General features: G+C 44.9%; 1 protein-coding gene across 2 annotated transcripts in view; it reads left to right on the top strand.

Annotated features, from left to right (window-relative positions):
• Positions 1-16,401, top strand: part of ANKFN1 (ankyrin repeat and fibronectin type III domain containing 1) — a 461,309-nt gene that overhangs the window by 34,642 nt on the left and 410,266 nt on the right. The window contains exon 1 of one of the 2 annotated variants that reach the window (XM_089316998.1): positions 14,170-14,287. The exons of the other annotated variant lie outside the window; for it this stretch is intronic. The gene's annotated coding sequence lies outside the window, so the exon portion shown is untranslated. Of the gene's footprint in view, positions 1-14,169; positions 14,288-16,401 lie in introns of those variants that run through there. 2 annotated transcript variants of the gene reach the window in all.

Here is a 16,401-nt window from a genome sequence, read left to right on the forward strand (position 1 = left end):
GCTTTATGAACTGATGTTTCTCCAAGAGTACCTGACCCAAAGTGGAATAATTACTGAATAAATGAGTATGTATTACATACATGAATGAAGCACTCACCTTTAACTGTACCAACAGACCCAGAAGCTTGCAAATTAGATATATATTTTTAAAGGATTTATTTATTTATTTGAAAAAGTTACAGATAGAGGAAGAGAGAGAGAGGTCTTCCATCTGCTGGTTTACTCCCCAGATGGCCTCAACGGTTGGAGCTGTGCCGATACAAAGCCAGGAGCCAGGAGCTTCCTCCGGGTCTCCTTGATGGGTTCAGGGGCCCAAGGACTTGGGCTGTCTTCTACTGCTATCCCAGGCCGTAGCAGAGAGCTGGATCAGAAGAGGAACAACCAGGACCAGAACCAGCGCCCACATGGGATGCTGGCGCTTCAGGCCAGGGCTTTAACCCGCTGTGTCACAGCGCCAGTCCCTGCAATTTATATTTTAACACTTTCTTGCAACTTCCCCACCTCACCCCCATCTCTGTAACCTGAAGAGTAGCAACAAATATATTTATTTTACTAATGAGCAGAGAAGATCCTTAGAGGTCAAAAGGGGAATGTGTGTTGGGGGGTGTGCATGCACACACACATGTACACATATTGGGTGGCAGACAGAAGAAAGAAGTAGTACCTTCCAATTAGATCTCTGTTAAACAGCACCAAGTTCATATTCTCCCAAGATGAAGAGGTAAGCGAACTGCTACCCTCCAGCCTGCCCACACTTGCCAAGCTACTCTTCACCATTTCGCAATTTTCCCAGCAGGTTTGGAACAGGAATAGTAAAAGATGGATAGTCTTTACCTTCTCACAATTCAGAAGTGACATGCTGTTTTTCTGCACACCAATTTTCTACCCCAGGAGCCTTCATAAGCAGTGGATTAAGTGGGGGAGAAAGTGGTTCCTATTTAAATGCTGGGGCTTGTTAGTCAAACAGGGTACAAGTGAGGCTTTCATTCAGAGGACCCGGGGAGGGGTGATGGATCAGATGGCAAATTACTTGAGAGCTTAATTTTCTGGCTTTATTCCTTCTCCAATGTCTCAGCACATTTTGGAAATTTCAGATGCATAAAACAGTGATTTTATATTGGGAAGAGTTGGAGATATTGGAGTTCCAAGATTCCCCTTTTTCCCTTCTTACCCCACAACTTGACTCATAGCTCTCCCTTGATAGTCCTTGGGGTGCTGAACAAATGTAGATTAAGTGCCTAATGGTGCTGTAATCTGGAAATAGAAAGGTTGATTGAATCTGATCCCCACTTGTCAGAGGCTTTTGGCCTCCTGGAGAATCGAGAAATGTAGACAATGGCGCTCAGCCGTAAAGGACAAGTAGAAATTCTCCAATCAGAGTCTAAGGAGAGGGAGGTTCCTAGTAGAAGATCAACAGAATTGAGAAAAGTATTTTTTATTTGAGATACTGTAGACAGCTCTGCATGTCTGGGGTGTAATATGATGAGAAGGGCTGGGGGCCTGGTCCTTGGGAGGCAAGAGAAGCTAGGCCATGAGGGAGCCTGCCATGCTAAGAGGCTTGAGCCTGTAGCCTGAGCGTTGAGTGTGTTCACAGAGGGGCCTTGAGTGCAAAGTCACCTGGCCATTGCACCTTGCTGGGGGAGGATCCCTGAGAAGTAGAGGAGTGAAACGGTAGTGAAAGAGGGAGACTGGTTTATAGTCATAACAGTATCTCAGAAAGAGGAGATGAAACTAACAAGGAAAGTGGTGACAAACACAGAGAAGGTAGGACAAACTAGCTACAGGAACACCATTACATGCACTAGTAATTCGTTTGAAATGATTATTCTCTCCAATCCTCACCCTCTAGTTTTGCTGCAAATAGTAAAGGCAGGACCAAAATTAGAAAGAAATGGTATATTCTCAAGCCACCTTCTGAGTGTGTCCCATCCTCTTGGGAGGAAATTTGTAACAGGACTTGGAGAGCAATCAAATATGGCAAGTGAGATTGTGGAAGGAGTCTACAATGGGTCTTGAGATTCCCAGGGTGAGTGTCTATGCCTTTCAGCCTTTGCAGTGATTATTTGACTTGGTGAAATGGAGAAGGAAGAACCTCTCAGAGCCAACCAGTGGGCATTGCCCATGGAACCCTGTGGTTGGAAACACTATTTGCCATCACTTCGTGGACAGATCATTGTATTACATGTATAAAGTGTAACACAGAGATACTTGAGTGCAGCAATCAGTGACTAGACATTGTGAACTACATAATTATTTTATGATGTTAATCAGATAGTAACAGTTGCTGTAATGAGACCTTTTGACATTCCATTTCCAAGGCTAATTCCAACATGTTTGCAGTCACCTAGTGAAAGAGGCAGTAGGGTGTAACCAAGAGTTAGCAGCCCTCAGGTATCCCTTCCCTTCACCAATCCCAGATGCACAGCAGAAGCCTTGGGGCTGAGCATCCTTGGTCTCTTCTTAAGGAAAAAACTGTCCTACCCCAGACCCAGACTCAGGCCTCAGCCGGGCTGCCCACTGGGGCCCTCCAGAGTCCAGCTGTGGTTTGGATCCTCTCTGGACCTTCTTGAACTAAGAACACAGAACTCAAGCCAAGGTCTGCACCAGTTATGAACTAGGTGTATCCCCCCAAAGCTCAAAATACCACCCCCAGTAGTTGGTGTTTGGAAATGGGGCCTTTAGGGGGAAAGTTATGTCATGAGGATGGATGAGGAGACACAGAATTTCTTGTTCTGCTCTCTGCCATCCATGCATACAGGAAGACAACTGTCTACAAACCAGGAAGTGGACCCCAGTCCCTCACCAGGCCTCAGATATGCTAATGCCTTCATCTTGGACATCCCAGGTTCCAGAACTATGAGAAATATCTGGCTTTGAAACCATAAGTCTATGATATTCTATAATAGAATCTCAAAATGATGAAGACAGTTGTCTTGTCGCTGCCTTCACTCTCTTCACCATACAGGAATGAACTCATTGTCACAAATGAATTATTCCATTCCCAGAGGTAGATCACATGCCATAAAACGTAACCTCCTCATCAACTTGCACTTTAGGCAATTAGATATTCATTTCTGTTGAAAGTGGTTATTGCTGGGACTCCTAGGATTACTAGAGTTAAGAACCTCTCAGTGACTTAGATATTAATGAAATATTTCTTTTTTAAAGATTTATGTTATTTATTCGAAAGGGTTACAGAGAGAGGAAGGGAGAGAGAGAGAGAGATCTTCCATCCACTAGTTCACTCTCCAAATGGCCGCAACAGCCAGAGCTGAGCTGATCCAAAGCCAGGAGCCAGAAGTTTCTTCTGGGTCTCCCAGGTGAGTGCAGGGGCCCAAGGACTTGGGATATCCTCTGATGCTTTCCCAGGTGCATTAGCAGGGAGCTGGATCAGAAGTGGAACAGCCAAGACTTGAACCAGCGCCTGAATGGGATGCTGGCACTGCAGGCTGGGGCTTTACCCACTGTGCCACAGTGTTGGGCTCAGTGAAGTATTTCTTACCATGTGGCATGTGATGGTGCTACTCTAAGCATGCTCAGTAAACCAGTGTTAGTCCTTAAGAGTAAGTGATTAGAAACTTCTATAGCAAATTGTTACTGCCACAACCTCCAAGGCATGGTGCATAGATATTTATCTTAGTACAGGACATAGGTGAGTTTGGATAGAGTCAAATGCATGTGATTAGTTGCAGAAATGACCTGAGGAAACAGAAAATCAGCAGAAGATTGGGATGCAAAATAAAACTGATTATTCACCAGAAATAGTGCGAGAAGCACTGGTTAACTGGCCTCAAGTATTAGGACATCTGGAGCACTTGTTAAAAATACACATTTTGGGGACCCCCTTGGATTTACGAGTCAGACTTTCTGGAGGTGGCGGTGTAACAGCATTTTAAACAATCAACTGAGTTGCTCCTTTGTACAAAAGTTGGAGAAGCAGCCAGTTATGCTGACTCAAACATAGTTTTGAAAGATTCCATTCCCACATCATTTAAAATCATTCTTCTGGGGGTTGAATGTTTGGTGCAGAGATGAAAACTCTGCTTGGAATGCCCATATTTCATATCAGAGGGGTTCAAATCCCAGCTCCACTCCAAATTCCAGCTCCTGCCAGTGTGTACCCTGGGAGGGAGCAGCAGTTGGCTCAAGTATTGGGTCTCTGCCACCCATGGTGGGGGGGGACCCAGATTAAGTTCTGGTTCCTGGCTTGGGCCTGACCTAGCCACTGTTGGCACTTGGAGAATGAAGCAGGAAATAGAAGATTCATTCCCTCTTGCTCTCTCTCTCTCTCTCTCTCTCTCTCCCCACCCCTGTCTCTCTCTTGCCTTCTCTTCCTCCCTCCCTCTCTCTCTCCTCTTATAATTGATCAAGCAACATTTAAAAAATAGAACAAAAATTTTGTTCCTAAGGGTACAGATTGCATTTACTACCAACCAGTGCCCGTAGCCTTGAAAAATGCCCCAAATTCCATAGTCTCATGAATTCTAGTTATAGACAAAAATGAAACTGTAGAGAGATTCACGTGTTGATACGTAGTAATGTGCCTTAACCCCCTCCCAACTCTAGAGATCCTGCTTCTCCATTTACAGTTTCTCTGGAACATGAACCAAGAAGCCAGATACCTGGAGTCATTTGGCAAAGGGACAATGAATTATCCAATCAATTATACATGAATGTATCACTACATTATACCACAGTACTTTATACTCAGGATATCATTCGTCATCAATATGAGAGCTAATGGTTGTTCCATTCCAGGTATAGTTAAATTTGATAATGTGACATAAATGGTTACATTATTCAGATTGTTCAATGGGTAAATTAGATTTATCTGGGCAGTTTATGAATATGACACGTCTTATTTCCTGATGGTGTCGTGGAAAGCAGTGGCTCTCAAACACACACAATATTAAACTGTATTGAGGAGCACCTAAAAATACCCATCCCTGAGCTCATTTCAGCCATATTTAGTAATGCAGGAAATGAAGTACCAGGAATTTGTGTTTTCAACTGGTCTACCCAATTTGGGTGTGCAGGCAGATTTTGGAAATTATTGACCCAGTGACATTATCACTGTGTTTTTAGAGCCTTAACATTGAAGTCCTAAGGAGACAATCGTGTCTACAGGGGAGTAAATCAAGTCTGGGAAATATGGATGCTGAGAATTATTTATTACATGAATGGTGCTTAGCAAAGCACATAGGTCTTCAAAAATTTTATGGAAAATATATATTATGAAAAAAAACATGCAATGATTTAAAATTTTTTGCATTGAAATAAATTTATCTTTTAATTCCATTTCCCATGAACTTTGTGCCTGCAGAAGTAAGCATCTGCTACCTGGTAGCTAACAATAGGAGCCCTTTCACAGGGCTCTACAGTGGTGATGCTGGGGACTGGGTGCAGCTGGATATCCAGAAGATGAGCAACCATGCTGATTGCAGCAACCTCTGAAAAGTCAATCAGCACCGAAGAAGAGAGCGAAGCAACTCAGGTAATGAGTGCCGTGAGAAAGAATCTAAACCTGCCACACTGTATCTCCAGCCTGGAATCGAACACCTGGAAGCTCTGCAGGCTGCACTGCTGGGTGGAGCAGGAGAGCGGGGCTGAGCAGGATCAAAGGCACTGCACACATCTGTGGAAGCCTCGGGGAGGGCTGATGCCAAAGGGGCCATGGGAAAGTGGAACACCGCAGCTTTCCTTGGAGGGCACGGTTCATGCCGTGGCTTGTTCTCTGCAGGGCAATGATAGCACAGGGTCTCTCTGATGGATGCACTGCAGGGCTCTTCCCAGGATGCTTGGAAAGGCCAATCCTTGCATAAGACAAAGGCGGATTCTTTGCCTGAGTGGCCCAGCAAGTAGAGGATCTGCTGACAGGAGAATTCAGTGTGGTAATTCAAGAAACACAAGTTTCTGCTGTGTGCCACAGTGTTCCCAGCTGATAATATGGAAATGAAATCAACAGCTCCTGCACCCAAGGGGTCCGCAGTCTCCAGCAGGGGGCGGACGCATAGACAGCTGCCTAAAATAAAGCATGCAGTACCAGTGGGCAGGTATGGGTGGAATTGTGAGGTTCACCTGGGAAGCAGCAGTTCATTCTACCTGAGTCCATGGGGAGATCTGCAGAGAGAAGGTAGTGTTTGAAATGAGCTTTCAAAGAAATGTGGGAATTTGCCAGGTACACGGAGGGGCAAACAAATACGGTGGAAAGGCAGGATATTCTTGGCAGAGGTAATAAATCAGCTGTCTGTGGTATTCTCAGCAGTTGTAAGTATGCTCTGATGTGGCTGCAATATAAAAGCGAACCCAATTTGCCAAACCTTCATCCAATCCAAGCTCCTCATTTCATATATGAGAACCCTGAGATTCAGGGAGGGAACTGGTTGAGCAAGATCACAGAGGAAATTGGTTGTAGAGTCGGGATCACAGTGAGGTCTTCTGACACCTGGTTTACTGCCACCTTTTTACTCAACCTACAGAATAAAATAGTGTAGGGGGCAGTGTTGCAGTGCAGGGAGTTAAGCCACTTATGATGCTAGCATCCCATGCTAGAGTGCCTGTTGGAGTTCCTGTTATTCTGCTTCCAAACCAACTTGCTGCTAATGCAACTGGATAAGCAGCAGAAGATGGCCCAAGGGACTGGGTCCCTGCCACCCACATGAGACCAGGATGGGGTTCCAGGCTCCTGGCTTCAGCCTGGCCCAACTAAGGATATTGCTGTCATTTGGAGAGTGAATCAGCAGTGGAAGATTCTCTCTCGCTCTCATTTTCTCCCTCTTGGACACTGACTTTGAAATCAATGAATACAAAATAAATATCTTTTCTTTAAAATAATGCAAATATATTCTCTGCAATATCACAGTGGGAAAAGCTACTGGCTAGAGGTGCCCAGAACTAGCAGTTTCCCACTGCCCGGAAAAGTCCTGGAGGCTTATGTGATTTGCATGCCAACTCTAAGACGAAATAGCAGAAAAGTGTCCAGTCCACTCCTCCTTGACTGAGCCCCATGATTCTACTTCCTGGCACAAGTGTTGCTGTTTCACTAAGTGAGGGTTAATGTTGTACAAGGGGAGGGAGGATGACAGGCGAGAGGAATGAGTGCTGTAAATCTTCCCACAGTAGTGTCCGAGGAGACTACTCGGCCTTAAAACAGCAAAGATGTGGGCAAGTTACTGAGAAGCAAGGATGAGTGAGAGATCGCCCCTGTTCCAAGGATCTCGTAGTCTCAGGAAATATGGAAATAGGTCATTTTGATGTAATGTGACACATAGGGTAAGAATAGAGAAGTGTTAGGGGTACATGGAAGGAAGAAAGCAGCAACGTGGTCTTGACAGGGAACTGGTAAGAAGGCATCACAGAGGGAGAGGGCTTGGTCCGGCGTCTTTAAGGATAAGGAGGACTGGCATTTGGCCTGGTGGTTAAGATGCTTCTTGGGATGCCTGCATCCTCTACTGGAGTGCCTGAGTTCAAATCCCAGCTCCACTTCCTGTTCTGCCTTCCTGGTAATGCACTGCCTGGGATGCAGGTAATGGCTCAAGTATGTGGGCCCCTGCTACCAATGAGGGAGACCCAAATGGAGTCTTGGCTTCTGTCTGGCCCAGCCCTGGCTGTTGTGAGCATTTGGGGGAATCAGCCAGTGGGTTCTCTCTCTCTACATCTCTACCTTTCAAGTAGATAAAATATATTCATTGTACTTATGTTTTGTCAAGAGCACAAACTGTAGAAAACCAATCCAGGCAGAGGCAATGGTGGTCAAGGAGCATGGGTTTTGGGGGAGTGGTGAGTGAGTGGCTCCGTGTGGCTAAGGGGATGGTGCAGCACAGTCTGAGGCATGAAGATGCAAGCCTGCTCACAGGACCCCTCTGCTCTCATAGGGTGCATTCAACTCTACGGCACGATCCAGTAGCTGTGCACTTGAGTGTGACTGTCCCTTCCTCTCCCCTTCCCTCCCCCTTCCCCCACCCCAATTTCTGTTTGCTCTTTGTCTTTCTCCTTTCCTTCTTTCTCCTTCCCTCCCATTGACCCCTCCCTCCTCTTTCCTTAACTCTCTCTGCTTCCTTCCTTCCTCATTATCTCTCTCTCTGCTTTTTGAGGTCTGGTTTTCATTTTTGCTGTTAATTTTTGAGGGTTTTGTTGTGTGCACAAGCACAGAAATACAGTGGAGTCAGTCAGAAAGCCCTAGACTGGTGGTTCTCAACCAGGCCTGCTTTTGCTGCTGAGGGGACTTTTGGAAACTCCTGGAAGTACTTGAGGTTGTCACAACTGAGGATCCAGGGAGTAGTGGTGACTCTGCTGGCATCTAGGGGGCAAAAGCCAGGGAAGCTGCTGGACATCCGACAGTGCAATCGCCAGCCCTTCAGCAAGGAAAGAGCAGGCCCAAAGCACCTCTAGTGCTGTGGTCGAGACTGTAGACTTTAGAAATAAGAAAATCGGAAATATCTGTCATCCACTGCATGTGTATTCTCTTCCTGACAAGAACTAAGAGTTTTATAAATGGTATCACTTTTCATCATCGAAGCCTCCCTGTGAGGGAGTTACTGTCATCTCCACTTTGGAGATTCACTCCACCCCCTTGCTTAGACTCACACAGCCAGGATTCCAGCAAGATAGGATGCTAAACAAGCTCCACCCCACAAGTCTCCTTTGTGCCTTTGGGGAAAGGGAGCCATTGATCTGAGCTCTTCTCTTTCTCAGAGTTGATGTGATGATGGCAACAGTGAGATAGGTTTTATGAAAGCAATGTGTGAGCTGAACCACAGTTCATCTAATGTGTGTACACAGTTAAGCATGGGACTTCTATTCCCCACCCTTATAAAGCTAAGTGCTTAGGACCTGCTTGATCCTCAAGATCCCAGATGGCTTCCAAATGATAGGGTTTGTACTTTGACTTAACTGCTGAGTGATGAGAACACCCAATTAATGAGTGGGTTGGCTTTTTTATAGCAGCTTGGATAGAAGGTGGATTTCCGCTCCCAGAACTGACATGATTTAATCAGGAGACTTGGGCAAGCATCTCCCTTTTCTGTACTCAGAGTATGTATCTTCTCACTTAGGAACCATCAGACTTGCTTTTCCTCAAACATCTCAGCATGCAGACCATCCATCCTACTGACACTTCTCTCTGAGTTTGATGAGGAAAATTCTAGACAGAACACTTAGATGTACCAAGTTAGACCTGAATGTTGATTATAATTTAGTATAACAATGATGACGATTGGGGCCGGCGCTGTGGCACAGTGGGCTAACACCCTGGCCTGAAGCACCGGCATCCCATATGGGTGCCAGTTCGAGTCCCGGCTGCTCCACTTCTGATCCAGCTCTCTGCTATGGCCTGGGAAAGCAGTAGAAGATGGCCTAAGTTCTTGGGCCCCTGCACCATGTGAGAGACCCAGAAGAAGCTCCTGGCTTCAGATTAGCACAGCCAGTTGCGGCCAATTGGGGAGTGAACCATCGGATGCAAGACCTCTCTCTCTCTCTGCCTCTGCCTCTCCTCCCTCTCTCTCTCTGCCTCTCCTCTCTCTGTGTAACTCTGACTTTCAAACAAATAAAAATAATCTAAAAAAAAAAATGACGATTATTGGGCTTCTACCTGGGTAGCTAAAGCAGTAGGCATTTCCCCAGGAATGCTCTGGAAAGAGATGGATGAGAGATTTTTACAGGTGAAACAACTCTTCTGCTCAGGGCTCTCCCCCAAGAACATGATGTGGAATTTGGATTTTGTGTGTCCTCCAAAGACAATACGCAAAATAGAATTCAAGGGTAAAGTTCTCCATTTCTTTTTTTTTTATTTTTTATTTTATTTTATTTTTTTGACAGGCAGAGTGGACAGTGAGAGAGAGAGAGAGACAGAGAGAAAGGTCTTCCTTTGCCATTGGTTCACCCTCCAATGGCCGCCGTGGCCAGCGCGCTGCGGCCGGCGCACCACACTGATCCGATGGCAGGAGCCAGGAGCCAGGTGCTTTTCCTGGTCTCCCATGGGGTGCAGGGCCCAAGCACCTGGGCCATCCTCCACTGCACTCCCTGGCCACAGCAGAGGGCTGGCCTGGAAGAGGGGCAACCGGGACAGAATCCGGCGCCCCGACCGGGACTAGAACCCGGTGTGCCGGCGCCGCTAGGCGGAGGATTAGCCTAGTGAGCCACGGCGCGGCCAAAGTTCTCCATTTCTTTAAAGTTGGATTTCTGGATGAAATTCAGCAGGTGCTGGTTTCTGCTCATCTCAGAGACCTTGGCAGAGGACAGCTTAGCTACTGAAAGGACACTGGTGCTGGCCAGGTTTGTGTTATCCGCCTTGAGTTACTTGAAGTCCCAGCAAGGACTTAGGATGTACTAAAGCTTAGAAAGTACCTGGAGACTCTGTCCTCTACCTTGATGGTTTCAAATCTTGTCCAAATAGCTTTATCCATACCTGTTTCTCTCCAAATTTAACAGTTAAATTGCTAGTTTTTTAGATTCTTACTGGTTCTTAGCACTTGCATCAACGATTTTTCTGGGGCGGATCACATAATGTGCTACCTGAATGAACTCTGGGCAGTTACTCACTGCCTGCTCCCACTCCCTGAACCTCAGTGCCTGGCTGTGTTTTCTCTGTTATCTTTTTCAAAATTCAAAGTTCTAGTCTTGCTTCTTATAATTAATGTAATAACTATTTATAGTTATGGGCTATGTCTTGATATTTTAGTATATTCCCAAATCGGGCCAATTAGCATTTCCATCTGCTTCTCATTTCTTTGTTTAGAGCCTTCAAGCTCCTTTCTTATGGTTCTGCATGGACTTTGGAATAGGTTGCTGAGAACTGTATTTGAGAGGCCTTTCAGGAAACATCTAAGCTGCAGCCAACATTCTTCATTCTCCAACATTATCCCACCTGTGAGCTGGTCACCCCAGGCTAATCACTATGTATTACCTGAATGTACCTGTGCACAGTGCCCATGTTGTTCTTCCAGAAGGCTCACCACTGACTCCATACCAATGACTACCTGGTAAATCCTACTCTGCCCCTAAGACCTGGCCCAAGCTGTAGCTGCTTTGAGTAGCTCTCCCCGAACTCCCCTACCCCGACCTCTCTCCAGCACACTGACTGCCACTGTATTCCCACTCTGATAACACACTTAGGACATGCAGTCCTCATAGCTGGCAGCTGAGCCTTCCTTTTACTAACTCCTCCTATTCCATTCCCTTCACCAAAAGCTTCCTTTGTTGAATAGATGCTTATTACACTGTAATCCCTGCAAATATTAGATTGTTCAGTTCTCCTGACAACCCTACTGCTACCCCCATATATTTTACAAATGAGGAGAGTGAGTCATGGAGGGGTTCAGCAGAGCTCATTCAGGGCAGACTGACATCTGAACCCAAACTTCAGGGTCCTGGCAAATAAACAGTGCCTCATAATTCTGATTGTTCTGGTCAAAGGATGTCTCCAAGGTGCTGGAATCAGGACTAGGGAAACGTTTCTGTATGTACAAGGAAGTGTTTGGGGGACAAAAGCAAAATATTACAATGTTGAGATAATATCTTGCTTTGTAAGTTAAGTTAAACCTGTTTCTCAACATCTGTCTGAATTCTCTCAGCAGACAGCTGTCTGACAAATAGGAGTAGTTTTGTAGGCTGCCTGCTTCCCTTGGGAGGGATTTCATGGCCCTTCATTAAGTCCATTCTCCCCTCGAGTCTGAGAACAAGATTCTGAATGATAAACATTTGGTGAACCATTAACAGTGTGGTTAATATATCGGCTTTAGTGTCCAGATGACCTGGGGAAAAGTCCCAGCCCTGCCTAGCCGTGTGGCCTTTGGCAACTTACTTGCATCTCAAAGTCTCAGATTTCTGGTTTATAAAATGGGAATGGTCATTGTATCTACTGCTGTGATAGTCCAGAAGCCTGAGCTTTTGCTAGAGTCACAGCTCACACTTACCAGTGGTTCAATGCTGCAGTGGTCTGTTTTTCACTAAAGCTCGTGTCAATGCAAGCCAAAGGAAATTCACACTTTGTGGTCACCAGGGACACGGGCTGATGGAAGCTCCATCTGCAACAAGGGTTCTCTGTCTCAGCACTGTTGACATTTGAGTAGATAATTCTTTGTTGTGAGAGGCTGTTCTGTGCTTTGTAGGATATTTATCAGAATCTCTGGACTCTGCCAACTTGATGCCAATAATACTACCCTCTCTTCGTGGATGATAGCAACCACAACTATCTGTAGACATTTCCAACATCCATCGGGAGGCAGAAATCGCTCCTGATTGATCATTGCTAATCTGGGCACACAGAGCAGCTGAATCTAAAGGGAAACTTGAACTCTGACACCAGCAATCAAATGCATTCTCATGAATAGGATATACCCACTTTACCTCACTTTGGATGCACTAAAACTCATCACATGGCTATATTTGACTTCATGGAGATAGGGATATGATCCTACTATAAACCAGGAAGTGGGAGGCCTGCCATACTTGTAAACAGTCCTAATAAGCTTGCGGAGTTGTTGAGGAAGCAAATGAATTAATGCATACAAACTGTTTAACACAGTGTCTGGCTAATAAGAAGAGCTGGGGACTATTGGGACCAGATTGTAACGTGGAGCTGACTACCCTAAAGAGAACCAAGAGTTGTGGGTTCAGAGGCTCCTTATCAGAGCTCCAGTTCAAGTCCAGGCCACTCCACTTCCAATCCAGATTCCAGCTAGGGAGGCCATGGAAGATGGCCAAGTTGTTGGCCCTCTGCCACTACCCATGTGGGAGACCCAGATGGAGTTTCTATCTCCTAACTTTAGCTTGACCTGGCCATGGCCATGGCGGCCATTTGGGGAATGAATCAGCAGATAAAACATCTATCTCAGTCTCTCCCTCTCTCTCTCTGTCACTCCGCTTTCAAAGAAATAAAATCTTTTTTTTAATGGCTCTACTAATAGCTCCTTTATAGAAACACAGAATTCCCATCTCACTTGTTCAAGCTCTCCTTTGTCTAAAGGCGAGAGGAAGGTGGTTATTTTGTGATGCTTTGTTATAAGAAGTCCCTTTTACAGTATCTTTACCAGCTGAAGTTTCCTCTTATTTCACAAACAAAAGCCTGGCTAAATCCTTCCTAGCACATGGACCTCACTTGCAGCAGTGTTTCCTTTTACTGTCATATTCTAACAACTCCTCCTTCCTACCTCAGGGTCTTTGCACATGCCATTATGGCTCCTGTCTTGAATGCTCCTCTCACAGACCACTAGATAACTCTCAGTCATTTGTCTACTTCCCAGAAAAGCATTCCTGACTTTCAGACTATGTGTTCCTTTTTTGCACCTTCACTCTAATAAGTGCTCATAGCCCTGAGGTTTTCCCTTTATCACACATCACAATTTATTTATATAATTTGTCATTATATTTTCACTTGAGAGATTATTTGATTAATGTCTCTCTCCCCTACTGGACTACAAATTCAGCCATGGCTTTTTCTCTTTTATTCACCATATAACCCCAGGACTTAGTGACTGGTATATAATAGGCACTCAAGAAACACACATGGAAGGAATGGAGGGAGGAAGGAGGGGAGGAAGCCTGGCCAGCTAAGACTAAAATCTGAGTCTGTTAATACCTATTTTGAACTCTTTCATTTAAACCGTACAACCGGGGCTGGCTCTGTGGTGTAAAAGGTTAAGCCTCCGCCTGCCATGCCGACATCCCATATGAGCACCAGTTCGAGTCCCAGATGCTCCACTTCCAGTCCAGCTCCCTGCTAGTGTGCTTGAAAAGGCAGCGGAAAATGGCTCAAGTACTTGGGCCCTTGCACTCATGTGTGAGACCTGGAAGAAACTCCTGGCTCCTGGCTTTGGCCTGACTTGGCCCTGGCTGTTGCAGCTATTTGGGGAGTGAACCAGAGGATGGATGATTCTCTCCCTCTCCCTCTCTCCCTCTCCCTCTCCCTCTCCCTGCCTTTCAGTTTCAAGTAAATAAATAAACCTTTAAAAAAGAAAAAAAAATGCAACAGCCAACAAAGTACTGTCCCTAACACATTCTGCAGGAAAGAGAAAGAGGGAATGTTCCCACCCTAAAATGTCTGATTCCTCACTTCCTGTGCAGACACTCCTAGCAGAAGGCATGTCGCCTACACACACAGTGACCCAGTGCCTCCCTCCAGCCTGCCACCAGGGCAGCCTGTTTGCAAAGAATGCACAGAGCTCCCAGTTCCTGCTTGGGAACCATGGTGAGGCATCTAAACAGAAACGGCTGAGCAGCCTGGAGCTGGAGACCAGGGGAACAGCCAGGAGGCCTTGAGGCACCACTTAGGCATCCCTAGCCGCTGGCGGTAAGTCTGCTTGTTTCCTTTAGGATTTGGGGTGAGGTCGTGGGCTTGTTCATCTGGCCCACTCCTCCCACCCCCAACCTCTCCTTCATGCCCCTTAAAAGCCTTTGAACGTGAATGGGAATTCATTTTCTTCCTTCCTTTAACTTGGAGGGAATCCAGATCTCTGCCCCCTCCTGTGGCTTTTTGCCCATGGCCACCCTCTAACTCCCGGTGAGGGGTGATCGCTCTCTCCCTGCTTAACTGAACCCTGCTCTGCAGAGATCCAGGAGTGCATCCCTCAGTCCTACTCAGAGCCACTTACTCCAGTCTCCAGCCTCTCTGGCTCTCCCGTGTGACTGTGAGTCTCACTCTCTTTGAAATACTATCACCCTCCTGTTAGCTGAAGCCGGGTAGTACAGGCCTCAGATAATACAAGTCAGTGTTCCAGACAAAACGTCCTTTAAATGGCAAATGAGGATCTGCTGTCGAGAAGCTGGATTACTAGGAAGAACCCTGTGATACAAACCGATGTGAGAGTAAAAATAAAATAGGCAAGCCAACAACAAAACATGGGCATTGGACTCCTTCTGTAGTTCTTTTTTTATTGGGTATCTTCCATAGTTTTGTTTTTTTATTTGTACAAATGAAAATTGAGAGTATCAGCTCAAAATCTTAAAAGTCTGATAATGTAAAATGTTACTAGTACTAGCTATCATAATGATACAGTACACACACACACACACACACACACATACCCTGTGCTACTTTGGCAGCACAGCCCACTGAACCAAGGATAAAAATGGAAATCTGGGGAGAAATCTATGGTCTGAATCAAGAGTGTGCTGTCTGGGCAACTAGCTACAGATGAAATCATCTGTGCCTCATAGATGAAATTCATTCATGCTAGGTTTTATTGACAATGAATGGGTAAGGTGATATATAAATTATTCAGATATTTAGGGCAATCACTGTTTCTATGCAGCATAGTGTGTTTTATTAGAGCAAGAAGTCATTTTTACCAATGCAGAAAGAGTTATGCATTGTATAATTCTAGAGATTGTTCATGAGCTAAAACACACTGTAAGACCATTCCTGAGGGAATTGCCTTACCAAAAGATGGCCTGCCTCCAGAAGTTGAGTTGTGGTTGCTGCTTTAGTCTGATTTACTGTTTCTGAGTCATTAATGTGAGGCTCTAGTATGGTTGCCACTAAAATCAATTTTCTCCAGTCTCTGGTCCTTTTTATTGCTCACATTTTTAGTTTTTTAATTACCAAAGTAATACTTCATGATAGAATAGCCAAGCAACACAAGTATGTAGAGAGAGTAAAAGTAAAATTCTCTTTGTAATTCATATACCCACGCTAAATCTATGCCCTTTCCTTTCCAGAAATAACCATGGGTGCATATCCTGCAAACAGTGTCTTTTTCTAAAAATGCACAGGACTACACAGAGATTATATATAAGTACACATAACAGTTTTTGGATTATTTAAGACTTAAAAATTGACTCACTATATATTGTGATCTGCAACTAGCTTTTTTTCCCACTTAAGATTATATCATGGAAATCTTTCTAAGCCAATATACAAAGATATACCTAATTCCTTCAGAATATTGCATAGTGTTCCATTCTGTAGATTACCATTTTTTTTCACTTCTGTCCTGCTGCTACGGTTTAGTTGGTTTCCATCTACTCATTATCACAAGCAAGTATCGGATGTATACACAGGCGTGCACATATGTGGGGCATGTGCTTTGTGTATATAGTATGTGTATTCCTGTTCTATTTCTGTAGGATGTAATAGACTTGAATGATGAATTTCCCAAAGATGAATTGAGTGAAATAAAATATATGTGCAAATTAAACAATAATCCAATCAAAGATACTGTCATGATGCCCTCAGGAAACGTTTTCCTAGTGCACACATGGGATGGTGTCCCTTTTGTCATGCCTTTACCACTAAAGAAATTACTTGTCATCCTCATTTTTCCAACATTCCTGATAGAAAGGTACATGCCATGACTGATTGCAGTTTGATTTTTGTAATTGGGACTGAGGTGGACCTAGTCTTGTCTTTAGGAATTTTGCATAATAAACCTTCAGATGAAGCAAAATAAAGTACTTGAGAATTGT

Source organism: Oryctolagus cuniculus, chromosome 17 (genome assembly GCF_051225735.1).
Source record: "Oryctolagus cuniculus isolate XC-2025 breed Fujian yellow rabbit chromosome 17, ASM5122573v1, whole genome shotgun sequence".
In the NCBI taxonomy this organism is placed as follows: domain Eukaryota; kingdom Metazoa; phylum Chordata; class Mammalia; order Lagomorpha; family Leporidae; genus Oryctolagus; species Oryctolagus cuniculus.